The following is a 17937-nucleotide window of genomic DNA, read 5'->3' on the forward strand; positions in this document are numbered from 1 at the left end:
TACCAGATCTTAAATTGTTCTATAAAAGCAGTGGTCATCAAAACAATATGGTCCTAGCTAAGAGTCAAAAGGGAGGATCAGTGGAATAGATTGGGGGTAAATGTCCTCAGCAAGCTAGCATATGATATACCCAAAGATCCCAGCTTTTGGGACAAGAACCCAATGTTTTACAAAAACTGATGGGAATATTGGACAACAGTATGGGAGAGATTAGGTTTAGATCAACATCCCACAGCCTACACCAAGATAAATTCAGAATGGGTGAATGACTTAAATATAATGAAGGAAACTAGAAGTAAATTAGGTGAACATAGAATAGCATACCTATCAGATCTATGGGAAAGGAAAGATTTTAAGACCAAGCAAGAGATAGAGAACATTAAAAATGTAAAATGAATAAGTTTGATTACATTAAATTAAAAAGGGTTTGTACAAACAAAACCAATATAACCAAAATTAGAAGGGAAGCAACAAATTGGGAAAAAATCTTTATAACAAAAACCTCTGACAAAAGTCTAATTATACAAATTTTTGAGGAGCTAAATAAATTGTACAAAAAGAAAGCCATTCCCAATTGATAAATAGGCAAGGGACATGAATATGCAATTTTCCGATAAAGAAACCAAAGCTATCAATAAACACATGGAAAAGTGTTCAAAATCTCTTATAATTAGAGAAATGCAAATCAAAACAACTCTGAGGTACCACCTCACACCTTGAAAGGATTCAATGTTGGAGGGGATGTGGCAAAATTGTGACATTAATGCATTGATGGTGGAGTTGTGAATTGATCCAACCATTCTGGAGGGAAATTTGGAACTATGCCCAAAAAGCTCTAAAAGACTGTCTGCCCTTTGATTGAGCCATACCACTGCTAGGTTTATACCCCAAAGATATAATAAAGAAAAAGACCTGTACAAAAATATTTGTAGCCCTGCTCTTTGTGGTGGCAAAAAAATTGGAAAATGAGAGGATGCCCTTCAATTGGGTAATGGCTGAACAAATTGTGGTGTCTGTTGGATGGAATACTATTGTGCTCAAAGTAATAATGATCTGGAGTAATTCCATGTGAACTGGAACGACCTCTAGGAACTGATACATAGTGAAAGGAGCAGAAGCAGGAGAAATATTATATACAGAGACTGATACACAGTGGCACAATGGAATGTATTGGAATTCTCTACTAGCAGGACAATTCTGAGGGACTTATTAGAAAGAGCACTATCCACATCCAGAAAAAGAGCCATGGGAGCAGAAACTCAGAAGTAAAACAACTGCTTTCAATCATCACGTGGATCGATGGGGATAGGATTGGGGATGTAGACTCTAGATGATCACCCTAATGCAAGTAGTAATAATATGGAAATACGTCTTGATTAATGACACAGGTAAAACCCAGTGAAATTGCTCATTGTCTATGGGAGTGGGGGGGGGAAGGAAAGAACATGAATCATGTAACCATGGAAAAATATTCTAACTATTTAGAATAAAACTAGGCAAAATGTATATACAACAGAAGGAAATGTATATCTCAGATATTCTCTCTTTGGTTGAACCAGAGCTATGTTTCTTCTGCCACCTGCATTTCTTGGATCCAGAGTGAGAAATTCCTCATGTACTCTTTCTAACTTGGATTCATCTGGAGATTTGAGTCTCCCTAGTGACCTTCTATACCTCCCCCTCCCCATTCCATTTCCATCTGACTTGCAGCTGAAAACTCTTCTTCTGGTGAGACTGAAAGCTCCTTGAGGGGAAGCACTGTTTTGGTTTCCTTGTGAACACCTAAGACTTATTCATTCATTAATTTTATACCCGAAGAAACCGAGTCTTAGCAAATATAGTGACTTTTCAGGGTCACACATCTAGATTTGTACCTAGAAACAAGTCTCCTTCCTTTGTGTCCACTGTTCTGGCTTTCTCCTCCAAAGAGGTCTTAGTGAAAGGCATGGGAGAAATGAAGGATTATGGGAGAGCTTCTCCTGGCAGGGGAAGGGAGTGGGCCACATTGCTAGGGTGCCAGGGGAAGGATGGTGTGATAGGCCTCTTCTATAATCAAACAAGGCTTATAAGCTCAGGAACAGAAATATTTAAGGCAAGGAGGGGCTCTTCCTTTGGGCTCTGTGAAGTTGGGCAGATTTTTCCTTTTTAATATTTTGATATACATAGGCTGTCTTATAGCCTATCAATTTTATTTCAAGCTTTTAAAAACATTTTTCTGAGAAGGGCTCCACAGGCTTCTGAGATCCAGGAACCACAAAAATGAAAAGTACTGATCCTAGTGCTACCATGGCTCTTGGAGAGGCTTATCCACTTCCATTTTATAAATCCTAAATGCCTAGGGGGCAGAAGAAATAAGGAGGAACAGAAGTGCCTGGCCTCTAGAAGGTGATAGTTTGGTTGCCCCAAGGGTAACAAGCCCCAAAAAATCCAGTGGGGCATGAGGAAGTCAGGACAGTTAAGTGGTTCAATGGATAGAGCACCAGACCTGGAGACTGGCGGTCCTAGATTCAAATCTGCCCTCAGATGCTTTCTAGCTAGGTGAACCTGGGCAAGTCACCTAACCCCCATTGCCTAGCCCTTGTGGTTCTCTGCCAGGCACCATGCTAAGTTCTTCATTGGTATTAGAACAAGAGACTACCTCCCAGAATCTAGAAGGTGCCTGCAGAGACTACACGCTGCACCAAAAGATTGAGACTGAACTTTGAGATATGGTGAATTTGAACTTTAGGAGGATTGAATGCTTTTGTTTTGAATGTACACTCTTATGCCAAAGGGCACTGCACCCTAATTGACTTTTTGTCAATGCACCTATTATTGGTTCTGTTCCTTTTCCTTTTTATTTTCCTCTTATCCCCAAATTATTGTAATTTTCCTTTAAAAACTGTAATATTTGTATATACCTCTAGTTCAAGTTATAAGCTAGTTATGTTTTCATGATCCATTGGGGAGACTGGACACCCAAAGGATCACATGGAGGCTTGTATTGTTTTACAATCTTGAACCCTAGAGACTACATTTCCCACAATCTACTTGTCCTTTTCCTGTCATGCATCATTGGTTAATTTGGTATTCAGTTTCGACCTCCTCCACGCTGTTGCTCTCTCCTGGAAGCCTCCTCTCTGGCTGGACTTGCATGGAGGAAGGGAGTTGCTAGCTAGGTTGTTGTTGTTTTTTAATTTCTCTTTGCCCTAAGTTGATTTTAATAAATAGTATTAAAATAATATGTGGCATATTTAATATTAATTTTAATCTTTACAATATTCACTCCTTTATGCTTCTGTAGAACTGTGTATTCTCTGCATGTAATCCTATTAGATAATCAGTATTTTAGTGATAAATTGTAAGGAATAATCCCAATTATAAATAGATTGAAAAATTTTGTATAAGAATCAGTTATTAACAATCATATTGTGAGTAAAATAACAAAGAAAATCCTTTGAAATGCCTTGGCAAGAGAGGGAATTGTGCACATACCTCCAGCATTCTAGAATGCATCCAGACATTATGATATCTCAGTTGGCTTTGAAAGTACAAAAGTGATCTTGGCTTTTGCAGTTTATGGAATGAATGACTATTTCCTAGAACAGAGATAAGAAAATTGGCTCCCAAGAAGTGGCTGATAAAATCATTAAAATTCCAGTGGCTCTGAATGAATTCTTTTTCACCAAGAAATCTAGCAAAATTAACATGAGCAGATTTTGATAACTTCATCCACACTCCAAACTGGAATGGTAAATGCAGGATGCCACTGGAATATTCCCAGGTGGGAAATTCCTTTCCTTATAGCAGTCATGTGCTATATCTATCAAAGAAAAATAATGCTCAAGGGTAGATGCTGAATAGGATCAGTCTTTCCTACTCTAAAAGGAAAAATAAGGGTAAATCCCATAGAAAAAGCAATTAGCAGGATTTACTATTCTTTAAAGAACAAAAACTTATCTATGTAATTGTTGCACTCTGGAAATTTACCTAAAAATCCCTCCAAATATTAGGCAGCAATGCATGGCTTTTACTTCTCAAAATAGAATCCATTAGGATTTCTCAAAATACACAAAACTTGGGAATATTAAGGAAAATTTTAAGATTGCCTTTAAATCAGGATAGAGTACTTAAATTTCAGTGGCTGTCCATCCCCATTTCTTTACCTTTTAACTCTAATTTCACCCGTGGCTCCAAAAATTGCACTTCCCTCAGCTACACCCTAAACCTTTCTTTTGGGCTAATGCAGAAGCTGTTTCTAAGAGGAAGTTGGTTGTTCTATTTAAATCGCTCAGGTTTTCTTACCAATAAACACAAAGCCTTTCCCCAGGGTATTTCTTATCCATCTTAACATGGGAACATGCCAACCAGGCATTCCCCCCCCCCCCCTCCCAGCCCCATTCCCATGAATTGGAATCTTACAGTGATTGATTTAAAAGACTGTTTTTTTCCACATTCCTCAATCCCCAGAGAACTGCCATAAATTTGCTTTTTCAGTTCCATCCATAAATTTTAAAGCACCTTTTTGAATGGCTAGTACTGCCTCAGTGAATGAAAAACAGCGCCACCTTGTGTCGAAATGTGTTGCACAACCACTCGAAGAAGTAAAGGGAAAGTTTAAATATATCTGCCAATATATAAATGATATAATGCTATCAGTGCCATATAAAAACACAGTTCAGGACATGCTAGCGGACACCAAAGCAGCTTTAACTAAAGAAAAACTAGTGATAACCCCTGGAATTATTTGTGAACAGGAAATTAGACCACAAAAAATAGAGATTCATGGGGATTGTCTAAAACCTTGAAATGATTTTCAAAAATTAATGGATGATATAAATTGGTTTAAGCCTTTTCTAAAAATTACAACAGGGCAATTAGAAAATGTATTTATTTGCCACTCAGGGGAGACTCTTTACTTTCATCACACAGAGTACTTTCACCCAAAGCAGAGGCAGCTTTGTCAGCAGCCAGATTGTATAGAATTGATCTTTCTCTACCTTCAGTAGCATCAGTCATAAGTACAAGGTACACACCCACTGATGCATTACATTAAGGAGACCATATAATTGAATGGCAACATTTAGCTGATCAACAAACTAAATCACTCACTAGCTATTTAGAACTTATGGTATTAGTAATCACTCAAATCAGAAAAAGATCTCAACAACAAATTGGTTGTGATCCTGATACCATTCATCTCCCTATCACACACTAACAGATTCTGCACAGTCCCTACCATGGCAAATTGCTGTAGAAGATTTTACAGGAAAGATTGCTAATCACATTCCTAGTAACAAAATATTACAATTTGTTAAATTAACTCCTATTATTTTTCCAAAAATAACATCTATGCATCCTATTATTAATGCTGTAAATATCTTCACTGATGCATCAAAAAATGGTAAAGCAAGAGCAGTTGTAAACAATCATGTGATGTTAATGCACACACAATACAGTTCCCCACAAAAAGCTGAATTGGCAGCAGTCAGGAATGTATTTAAGGATGTTACAGAACCTATTGACATCATGTGTTTTATGTTGTGAATTTAGTTAACTCCTTAGAAACAGCAAAAATTAAATCTGTCCATGATGAAGAATTATTCCTTTTATTTTGTACCACACAAACTGTAATCCTGAAAAGACAAAACAAAAATTTTTATAACACACATTCATTTTCACACGAACCTCCCTGGACCTCTGTCTGAGGTAAATTCAAGTATCCTCTGCCTTTCAGAAAGCAGTTAATTGACACTCTATTACATCAGAATGCCAAATCTCTTAAATCTCAATTTGATATAACCAAAAAAACAGGCAAAAGAAATAATTCAGCAATGTAGTTCTTGTGCACCTTTCTCTTCCAGCAAGAGTAAATCCACGAGGTTTAAAAGCCAATCAACTATGGCAAATGGATGTGACTCAACATGCTCCTTTTGGAAGACTAAAAATATATACATGTAATTGTTGATACCTTTTCTCATGTTATATGGGCTACAGCACAAAATGGAGAAAAAGTATGGCATGTTATTGCACAACTTTTAGAATCATTTGCATATTTGGGCATTCCTAAACAAATTAAAACAGATGATGGAACTGCTTATACCAGCAAAAGATTTGCAGAATTTTGCAAATTATGGAATATATAACATAAAACAGGCATTCCAGGCAACTCCACAGGACAAGCTATTGTGGGAAGGGTTAACGGAACTCTAGAGGCCCAAATCCAAAAACAAAAAGGAGAGTACCAGACAATTTATGAAGGCAATATCATGAAACCTAAGCCTAACAAATTGTTAAAAATGGTACTCCTGACCATCAATCACTTCTCCATCCCAGAAAGTCTATCTGCTACTCCTTTGCAAAAGCATTTTGAGTTTAATGATAAAGATTACATGGTACAGCAACCCTGGGTTTTTCAGAGATTACCAGGAGATAAAGACTATAGAGGACCCAACAGGATGATAACATTGGGTCGAGGGTTTGCTTGTAGTTCTACAGATAATGGAAACATCTGGACTCCCACAAAGCACATCAAACCATGGAGAGGACCAGATCCAAAAGCAGACGGAGCAGATATGCAACTGAGCACAACATACCATGTGGCCCAGGACCAGGAAGAGAAGCAGATGAACATTGATCACCTACACACCAGCCACACTCAAGACATGCCTGGCAAGATGATCACTGGTGACTACACACATGTCAAAGACTGACATTATACCTCTCTTAATTATATTCACTATTATTGCCCTGGTGGACACTTGTCATGCTGAAATCTATTGGTCTATTATACCTAAACCCCAATATTAGGAATCTTAACTTGAATGGACAAGCCTCCACTTGTACATGTTAATGACACCAAATGGCTATCATACCCAATTTTAGCCAAAGACATTCCCATGGAATCAGAAGAGGCTAGCTACAATTATTCAGGCCCTACTTTTTACCCTCCGTTTTGTATGTCTATGTTACGTACTGACAAAAAGAATTCATTTTGAATACCTTGTAGAGTTCAAGCTTGGATTGTAAGAAATGCTACTGATAACAAGTATATAGGCATAGGTCTGGGTGTCATAGGAAAAGGAGATAGAATATCTCACCCACCACATAAACCTAACTGACCTGAGAACAAAAAGTTGTGTTTAAATCAGGTAGAGACAATGCACAGGGATTTATCATGGACAGATTGTTCTGTCCAAACTCCTAGAAAGGTTGAGATGTCATGTAAATTAGGGTTTGAGGTTTTTAACTGGGGACCTAAATTACATTGTGGATTTTATGATCTATTGATATGTTCAAATGGAACTAGAGGATATGAGAGATGGCACATTCCATGCACAACACAGCATAAGACTAAAGAATTTACACAAGCTGATGTATCAGATCCCAGACTTGCTATTGACACTGATCCCATTCAAAACACTGATTGGAAAATCATGGCTGACAACCAGTCAGTTCTTACATTTCAGGTCAGTATTACAAATATAGGGATTGATTTCAAAATGTCACTCACGTTAACATCACAGCTTGTGTATTTGCTCCTTATGTAATGTTAGTAGGTAGCACACTTAACATCTCTGTAAGCAAGAAGGGACTGTATGAGATTCAATACCTAAACTGTCATCTACATCAATGTATAGATTCAATGCATGACAATACCTATATAGCTATTAGGTACCAACCACCATTGGTGTGGTTACCTGTGAATCTTACAGACATGGGCATCTCCTCCAACTGTCCATTTTGTTCACAAAGCATTCCTATCATTGTGCATCGCTCAAATGTTTTATATTGCCAATGATAGGCACAGTAGTGTCCATCATTGCTGTGATTACAGCATTAACGATACCAACAATTGTGTTAACTAAATCCATACAAAACCAAGGTTTTATACAAGAAGTTTTGTCTAATTCATCTGAACTTTGACACACACAACAAAGGCTTGACCTTGCTTTTAAAGATGAATTAGAAATTTTGAAAGATGCTGTATTTTGGCTAAGAAAAGAGATTGAAGCTTTGCACACTAGAATTACTTCTCCATGTCATTGTAACCAAACAGAATATTGTATTGCACCTTTTAAATATGATAATGTTTCATATTAATGACAATCTGTAGTATAGCACATTAAAGGTGCTTGGGAACATCACAAAAGCACATTGGATATTATATATTTACAACAAGAAATCAATAAGTTAGACCAAATTGTATATGAGCAAGAAGCTGTAGAAATTGCTTCCAAATGGGAAGAAACTTTAGCTTCTATGAACCCTAAAAATTGGTTTGGCAGAATTAATTTAACAAACATTGGCAATGTCATAGTCATGGTTATTATCTTTAATGGTCTATTCATACTTTGCAGGAAAGGTTGTATAAATAAGGCTTATATTAGAAATATGCAGCCAGAAGTCACAATGTCTCATCATTCTCATCATTCTCATTGTTTAAAACATAATGATATAAAGCAACAAACACACAGAATGTAAAGTTTATGGGAATATTGATACCTTTTAAAATTCATGTTAATTGTTATATCAATTTTTAAAAGCTTTTACATGCTGACATATTTTGTACACTCACTGTGAATCTTGACCAACTTGCATTAGGAAAATAGAAATCATTTTAGAATGTAAATCCTTCCTGTTACACACTGGATTAGATAACACATTGCCACATGGCATGTATGACATAAATTTAAAAAAAATTTTGCATGGATTTTATTCTTATTTTCAAAAGGACATTTAATTATTATTCTTTTTCTTATTATTTTTACTATATATCTTCTTTTCTAAGTACTTGAAGTATATTGAAAGCAGTATTAATACTCGGATCCTAAAATATGCATTAACAATAACTCTAAGCTTTAATATAGGTACATACCCCAAAGCTTGAGACTGTAGGAACACACAAGCATATGTTGAACCTCATGGGACTAATATGAGTTATTGTGTCTGATTGCAGAAGAAGAGATTGCAATGAATACATTTCACTTTTCCAGAAAGCCTAAGACAGTCTTGTTGGAGGTAAAAGGACATGGTGTTTTGACACCCACAAACACAAGATGGCCTGGTACCACAGTTCCAACCAAATATCTATGTGGCTGGCATCATGGCTTCAATATCCCAAAGACTATGCATGATCAGACCAAAGGAAAGGAGGGAATTCCCTCTCATTTCAAACTATAGTCCCTTCTTTCAATTTAAAGGTCTGGCAACTTCCTACAGTCCTGGCTGAACATGGGTAAAATGCTATATTAATGCACCTATCCTATAGGACTATTGAACTGATATATTAATTCTAGTGAGTTAAGATCATTTTTTTATTATTGGTCTTACATAAACTTTTTTTATTTAATTTTGCTATTTGACTTAAAATAATTTTATATTGTTATTTTTATTTTTGTTATACTCATTTTTCTTATTATTTTTATTGTGTTTGTTTAGTTATAATTTCTTTTTACCATTATATACTCTTGTCTTAATTTTTAAACAAAAGGCAGAATATGTAGCATACCAGGTATATTAGCATCTTGAAAGTATGATTGGTGTATTGATATTGTATCTTATGTGTTCATATACCAGACTCATGGTCATGTTACTTATTGATTATTGTATTTCCAAATCTTCAGTCCAAAGGACAAAAAATTCCTGAGCAGGACATTGCTTGCCACAGGGTCCTAGCTCACACCTTGTTAGACCACATTCCATACCAAGTCACATGTATGACTAACTTCCTCCTCTATGATTAAGTGGTTGTCAATTGAGCCAATGTTAAATCATATGTCATGTCATATGTTCATTAGTTACCTCCCACTCCAGATTCCTGGATTCTTCAATAAAAGTTTGGGAACACGTGAAGCTCAGAGAATACCATCAGAGGAGCTTGCTGGAACCTATGTTTTTTAACTCTTTGTCTCTCTTTGTTCCTTTGTTATGTTCTCTCTCTATATATATAACCCTGTCATCCATTTTCCTTCAGTGCCCATCCTCCCTCTCAGGTGTCCACCCACAAAGATATTGATTAGGAACTGCAGGCAGCTCCTACAAAAGCTAATGATGACATAGGATATCAGAAAACAAATCAAGAGAATGCAAAAAAATAGAAGAAAATCTTAAATACCTCACTGGAAAAAGAACTGACATGGAAAATGATCCATAAAAGATAATTTTAATGTTAACCAGGATTAAGAAAAAAGCCTGGATACCGTATTATAAGAAATCACTAGGGAAAGCTGCTCTGATATTCTCAAACATAAGGAGAATATAGAAATTGAAAGAATCCACTGTTCTCCTCCTTGAAAGAGACCCCAAGCGGTTGAGGGGACATGACGGAGGAGAGACTCTAAACGAACACTCTAATGCAAATATTAACAACATGGCAATGGGTTCGAATCAAGAACACATGTGATACCCAGTGGAATCACGCGTCGGCTACAGGGGGTGGGGGGGAGGAAAAGAAAATGATCTTTGTCTTTAATGAATAATGCATGGAAATGATCAAATAAAATACTATAAAATTAAAAAATAAAATAAAATAAAATAAAAAAGAAAGAGACCCCAAAATAAAACATCCCAGGACTATTATAGCCAAATTCCAGTGCTCCCAAGCCAAGCAAAAAGTATGGCAGGAAGCCAGAAGGAAAAATAACAGATATCATGGTGGCACAGTCAGGATTACATAGTGCAAGGGGTAAAATTTAGGGGTTATTGACTGAATATATTATACTAGTGGTCACCAGGGATTGATTCAATCCCAATAAATTACTCTTGTCAGTTTGGGATTTTTATGGTGGTTTTAATTACAATAGAAGGAGGAAATTAAGAAGAGAGAGAGAGGAAAGGGAAATTGTACTGCTCTGGCAAGCCAGATAGGAGTTGAAAGTCAAGGAAAGGAAGAAAGAGGAATCAATCACCTCACCAAGGACACTCAGGGAAGACGCCTCACCTAACCCACGCTACAGAGCTTCTTCCAGTCACCTCACTAGTAAGCTTCAAATGCCAAACCGCCAAGACAACAAGCACACCACCACCAGCACCCCCACGCTGCCAAGCCCAACTTCTCTGCACAAGAGAGATCAAAGATGGTTTGATGGGGGTACAAAGCCAGTGGGTGACAAATGCCAATAACAGGGAATGAAGAACATCAGATAGAGTAGAAGCAGGCTAGTTTTGATCAAAGCCTGCCTCATGTCTTTTCTCTTGCACAGTATCCTCTCTTCTTGGGCTAAAAAGAGAAGATGATGACTGAATTCTGGATTTAACTGTATCTTTACCAATTCATAACACCTTGGAAGCATGAGACTTCTGATATGGAAGGGGACATCAGAGCTCTAACCCCCTCGGTTTATGGATGTAAAAACTAAGGTTTGGCAAGATGGAGGGATCCATTGGTAGCTGAAGTTCCCTGTGACTTGGGTTACACATACATGCCCACTGATCATTGGAGGGAAATTCTTATATCCTCAGTTTTTCTGGGTGCCTTTGGGGTTCTGTTGTTTAGTCTGACATTTTCAGTGAGTATTGTGTAATGAGAATTCTGAACCCCAGGACTCTGTCTCCCAGCATCCCACTTTTGTTCTCATTTTACATCCTTACGTTTAGGAGATAAAGTTTGTGTGACCCCACCTCTCTCTCTCCTTTTCCAGGAATCTGCCTGGGAAAGCTGGCTTTACTCAGGCTTTTACTTTTGTCCTTTTGTTCCTTCTGCTTCAAATGATTATTAATAGATCTTATAAAATTTGATACTTCAAGTTGTTGAATAGTAATTTAAATTTACAGTATCAAGGATTATCTGGATTTGATTTAGTTGACATTTTGTGTGACCTTGGGCTAGTCACTGACCCTCACCTCCACCCATACTACTGGGCTTAAGGCAGTATTTTTCTTTACAAAAGGCAAAAAGTTGAATGGAGGTTTATTGGGCCCCTTTCCCCAACAGGCCTCCCCTCTTGCTCCCTCCCCCAACCTTCTGGATAAATGCTAAGGAGGACACTCACCAGGACAGTAATTTTGTAGTAGTCACAGCTCCTCTAAGGCAAAGTACAACTATGGTCTTCCCTTGCCTCCCAGTTCTCTCTTGGCTGGCTCTGATCTGCCCTGAGCTTCAGGAAGGTGGGTTAAGACCAGCTTCTGTGAGGTCACTGCCTTTGTTACCAAACATTCCTTTGTTGCTGTGACAATGTGGCCCAAACAAACCTCACTCTCAGCCAGGTGAGGCTTGCCACCCTTGGCACTGCACTCTCCAAAGAGGATATTGGGTAAGTGAGTGAATTAACCCCTCTCCCTGCCATCTCCTTGACCCCAGAGAGAATCTAGTGTCCTCTTTGTTACCAGGGCTCCCCTCATCCCTAGTCTTCCAGCACAGATTTGCCTTGAACACACTGGATGTACCCTTGCTTACAATGTACCCCCACTCCATCTCTGCCTCATGAAATCTTCCATGGAGGCCCAGGTCAAATGTCATCTCCTCCAGGAAGCCCTCACTAACCTCTACCCTTTGTAAATCAGGAATAATCCTTTCCCTTGGACTATCAAATTAGAGGGTTAAATCATCCCAGTAGAAAAGAAGTTCAAAGGCCATCTTCCCTTGTTTCAAAGAGGAAAAAACTGAGGTTCCAAAAAGGGAAGAGCCTTAGGACAGGGCCTCTAGGAAGTAAGGGGAAGTCCTCATAGATTCAGAGGGAAACAGCCCTTTAGAATGGCAGGTTCCCAAAGGTCGAGATTAGGCTCTGGGCCCTACTAGATCCAACACTGTTTCTTATCTGGCCCTTTGAGTATCTCCTTCAGGGAGGGCCCTTAAGAAAGCATTGGGAGGGGACCTTCTGGGTAAACATGGTGGCAGTGTAGACCCAGAACTCCTCTTCTTCTCACCACCTACAGATATAGGCTACCTTCAAAGGCTAAAAACAAATTCATGTGAATGAATGTAATCCACAGTAGGGCGCAACATTGAAGGTACATGGGATTTGGGCATTTCCACACTATAAGGGGGTGAAATAGCTTCCACCAAAACACGAGCTGATCAACCCCCCCCCCCACTCCACAAACCGGGAGCTAGTGCCCTAGAGTCAGAACCAGTGCACTAGAATCAGTGAACAAGTGAGGGGTACCTCTAGAGTGAGAGAGGTGGCACCTCTACGTCTTTGGCAGCTGACTAAAACCAACAAAGACCTACCCTTGAGAGCAGCTAGAACTGAGACCCCAGCAGAATGAGGGGCACAGACATTGGGCACACATGAAGATAGCACAGAGAAAGGCAGCAAACAATAAAAGCTGCAGAGACTCTAGAGGTGGCCTCAGGCAAAAACCATGCTCCTTAGCTCCATACACAGAGAGCCTACCCTCTTTACTCATACTAGAAAGGGAAAGAAAAACCAGCATAATGATGGTAAACAATGTCCAATAGAAATAACTTCCCAACATCAAGAAGAACAAGAAGAACGCATTTACCCTGGATGAGTTTTATGGAGGAAAAATCCAGACGATTGTTAAATTTATAGTAGGACTAAATATTTAATTGGCCACCAGGGGTTTAATTTCTAAATCCCAAAAATGAATTACTTAAATAAAATGGAATTTATGGTAGTTTATTTTTAAAAAGAGGGAATATATTAGGAATATATTAAGGATGAGAGGAAAGGAGAGAGAGAGAGAGAGACAAAGAGAGAGACAGAGAGAGACAGAGAGACAGAGACAGAGAGAGAGAGACAGAGAGAGAGAGACAGAGAGAGAACTCCGTCTTCCTCTGAGCCAGGTAGAAATTCTAAGGCCCCAGCCAGGGGAAAGGAGTCTCAAGTCAATGGGCCTTTTTCTGGGGCTCATGCCTCCAGAAAGGACAAGGAAGGAAGTCAACCTCTACACACACCATGTTGTCAGTTCAATTAGCAAATTCTTTTATCAGTCTCAACTCCAGAAGGCTCCACTCTAAGTGTGTCTCTTTCAAACTCCCAGAAGACCAACCACCACCAACTCCCAGAAGACAAACTCTCAACAACCAACCTTGTTCAGGCCCTTCTCTCTTTCTTTTAAAGACCTTTTTTGTGTCACTTCCCCTAATTCCATGCCTAACAATCACAGCTGACCCTCTGCTCTAGGACTGCCCAGAAGGCAGTTAGTCAATTCTGATTCATTACCCACTATCGTAGACGTAGGTCACAGACCTCCTACCTCATGATTAAGTGGGAGATTTACATCCTTGGTGATCAGATCTAACATGGGCAGATCTTCCCACTCAACTTCAAGTACTGTGCTTACATTTCTGGGGATTAAAACAAATAGACAGGGGGTTACAATACAGTACAAGTATTGACTCCAAGATGGAAGGTAAGGGTTTATTTAAAAAAAAGGCAACCCCCAGGAATGTAATTATCAAATTCAAGAGCTTCCAAGCTAAGGAGAAAATTTTACAAGAAGGCAAAAAGAGACAATTCAGATATCAAGGAGCACCAATCAGGATTACACAAGATCTGACAGCTTCCACACTAAAGAACCACAAGACTTGGAATAGGATATTCAGAAAGGCAAGAGAATTGGATCTTCAAACAAGTATCACTGACCCATCAAAACTGACTATATACTTCCAGGGGAAAGTATGGGAATTCAACAAAATAGAAGATTTCCATGTATTTGTAAAGAAAAGACCAGAAGTAAGTGGAAAGTTTGATATCCAAACACAAAAACCAAAAGAAACATTAAAAGGTAAATAAGAAAGAGAGAGGAAAGGGAAAAATGTTTTTATTTATTTTCTTCCTTAAGGGATTCAATAAGATCAAATTTTTTATATTAATATATGGAAAAATGTTATTTGTAACTCAAAAAATATATTCACTATTAGAGTAATTGGAAGGATCATTCATAGGTAGAGATTGAGGTAATAAGTGGTCTAAAATTATATGCAAAAAAAGAAAAAGGGAGGGAGGAATAGAAGATGGCACCAAGAGAAACTTGAAAGAATAAGATAAATAGGATAATGTATATAACACAAAGAGACACATGGGAAGGGGAGGGGAAGAGTACTATTATAAGAAGGAGAGGAAGAGAGTGTTAATAGGTAATACTTAAACCTTACTCTCAGTGAAATAAGTTCTGAGAGGAAAGAGCATCTGGATCCATTGGGGTATGTAATTCTATCTTACCCTACAGGGAAAGTGAAAACAGAAAAACCAAGTTGGGGAGTGGGGTGGGGAGTACAAAAAGGGAGGGAAAGAGAAGATGAATGGGATTTAATAGACCCTAAAAAAGAATAAAAAGGGAGGGGGCAGAAAGGTAAGTAAAATAAGGGTGGGGATTAGAGGGATTGATTAAAAGCAAAGCACTGGTTCGGAAGGATATTGTGAAAACAGAAAGGGAAGAATTAGGAGGGGATATCAAAATGTTTGGGAATACACAAGAGGCAATCATAACTTTGAATTTAAATGGTATGAATTCACCCATAAAATGGAAGCAAATAGCAGAGTGGATTAGAAACCAAAATCTGATCATATGTTGTCTACAAGAAACACACATGAGGCAGGTAGACACACAGGGTAAAGGTAAAAGGCTGGAGCAAAATCACTTGAGCATCAACTGAGAAAAAGAAGGTAGGAGTTGCAATCATGATATCTGACAAAGTCAAAGTAAAAATAGATCTGACTAAAAGAGATAGGGAAGGTAATTACATCCTGATAAAAGGCAGCAAAGACAATGAGGAAATTTCAGTAATCAACATTTATACATTAAATGGTACAGCATCCAAATTTCTAAAGGAGAAACTAGTGGAGTAGAAGAAAAAGGAATTGAATGTATTAAAATAGGCAATGAGGAGACCAAGCTATCACCCTTTGCAGATGATTTGATGGTCTACTTAAAGAATACTAGAGAATAATCTAAAAAGTTAGTCAAAATAATCAACAACTTTAGCAGAGTTACAGTATACAAAATAAACCCACATAAGTCATCAGCATTTTTATATATTTCCAACACATCTCAGCAGGAAGAATTAGAAAGAGAAATTCCACTGAAAATCACCCTGGGCAATATAAAATACTTAGGAATCTATCTTCCCAGACAAACACAGGAACTATATGAACACAACTACAAAACACTCTCCACACAATTAAAACTAGATCTAAATAATTGGAAAATCATTAATTGCTGATGGGTAGGATGAGCTAACAATAAAAATGACAATACTACCCAAAATTATTTACTTATTTAGTGCCATACCCATCAAACTACCAAGAAACTCTTTTACTGAATTAGGAAAAACCATAACAAAGTTCATTTGTAAGAAAAAAAGATCAAGGATATCCAGGGAAATAATGAAAAGAATGTGAAGGAAGTTGGCTAGCAGTACCAGATCTCAAAATATACCATAAAGCAGTGCTCATCAAAACAATATGGTAATGGCTAAGAGTCAGAAAGGAGGATCAGTGGAATAGACTTGGGGTAAGTGACCTCAGCAAGACAGTCTATGATAAACCCAAAGATGTCAGCTTTGGGGGCAAAAATCCACTATCTGACAAAAACTGCTGGGAAAATTGGAAGACAGTATGGGAAAGAGTGGGTTTGGATCAACATCTCACACCCTACACCAAGATAAGCTCAGAATGGGTGAATGATTTGAATATAAAGAAGGAAACTACAAGCAAATATAGTGACCACAGAAAAGTATACATGTAAGTCTTTGGGAAAGGAAAGATTTTAAGACCAAGTAAGAGTTAGAAAAAATTACAAAATATAAAATAAATAATTTTATTACATTAAATTTTAAAGTTATTATACAAACAAAGCTAATGCAACCAAAATTAGAAGGGAAGCAACAAATTGGGGGAAAATCTTCATAACAAAAATCTCTGACAAAGGTCTAATTACTCAAATTCATAAAGAGCTTAACCAGTTGTACAAAAAATCAAGCCATTCCCCAATTGATAAATGGGCAAGGAACATGCATAGGCAATTTTCAGATAAAGAAATCAAAACTATTAATAAGCACATGAAAAAGTGTCCTAAATCTCTTATAATCAGAGAGATGCACATCAAAACAACTCTGCAACATCCCCTCCCACCTAGCAGATTGGCTAACATGACAGCAAAGGAAAGTAATGAATACTGGTGGGGATGTGGCAAAGTTGGGACATTAATGCATTGCTGGTGGAGTTGTGAATTGATCCAAACATTCCGGAGGGCGATTTGGAACTCTGCCCAAAGGGAGCTAAAAGCTTGTCTGCCCTTTGATCCAGTCATAGCACAGCTGGGTTTGTACCCCAAAGAGATTAAAAAGAAAAAGACTTGTACAAGAATATTCTTAGCCACACTGTTTGTGGTGGCAAAAAATCGGAAAATGAGGGGATGCCCTCCAATTGGGGAATGGATGAACAAATTGTGATATCTGTTGGTGATGGAATACTATCGTGCCCAAAGGAATAATGAATTAGAGGAATTCCATGTGAACTGTAAGGACCTCCAGCAATTGATGCAGAGTGAAAGGAGCAGAATCAGGAGAACATTGTACACAGAGACTGATACACTGTGGTACAATCTAACATAATGGACTTCTCTATTAGCAGCAATGCAATGATCCAGAACAATTAGGAGGCATTTATGAGAAAGATGACTATCAACAATTCAGAGGAAAAACTGTGGGAGTAGAAACACAGAAGAAAAACAACTGACTGATCACATGGGATAATGGGGATATGATTGGGGATATAGACTCTAAATGATCACCCTAGTGCAAACATCAATAATATGGAAATAAGTTTTGATCAAGGATGTATGTAAAACCCAGTGGAATTGTGTGTCAGCTATGGGAGGGGGTGGGAGGAGGGGAGGGGAAGAACATGATTCTGATAACCAAGGAAAATTATTCTAAATTGACTAATTAAATAAATTTTTAAAAAACAGAAAGCATTGGGGAGTGTGGGCAACCAGGCCTTGAGACAGGATGTTCTGGGTTCAAATATGGCTTCAGACGCTTCCTTG

At 38.0% G+C, this 17937-nt stretch overlaps 1 long non-coding RNA gene across 1 annotated transcript in view; it reads right to left on the bottom strand.

The window, feature by feature from the left end:
- LOC103102506 (uncharacterized) overlaps nucleotides 1-12125 on the bottom strand; it is a 46794-nt gene extending 34669 nt beyond the window's left edge. The window contains exon 1 of the long non-coding RNA XR_474615.3: nucleotides 11973-12125. This is a non-coding gene — a long non-coding RNA (uncharacterized LOC103102506). The remainder of the gene's footprint in view (nucleotides 1-11972) is intronic.
- Between the last annotated feature and the right edge of the window lie 5812 nt (nucleotides 12126-17937).

Source organism: Monodelphis domestica, chromosome X (assembly GCF_027887165.1).
Source record: "Monodelphis domestica isolate mMonDom1 chromosome X, mMonDom1.pri, whole genome shotgun sequence".
NCBI lineage: Eukaryota > Metazoa > Chordata > Mammalia > Didelphimorphia > Didelphidae > Monodelphis > Monodelphis domestica.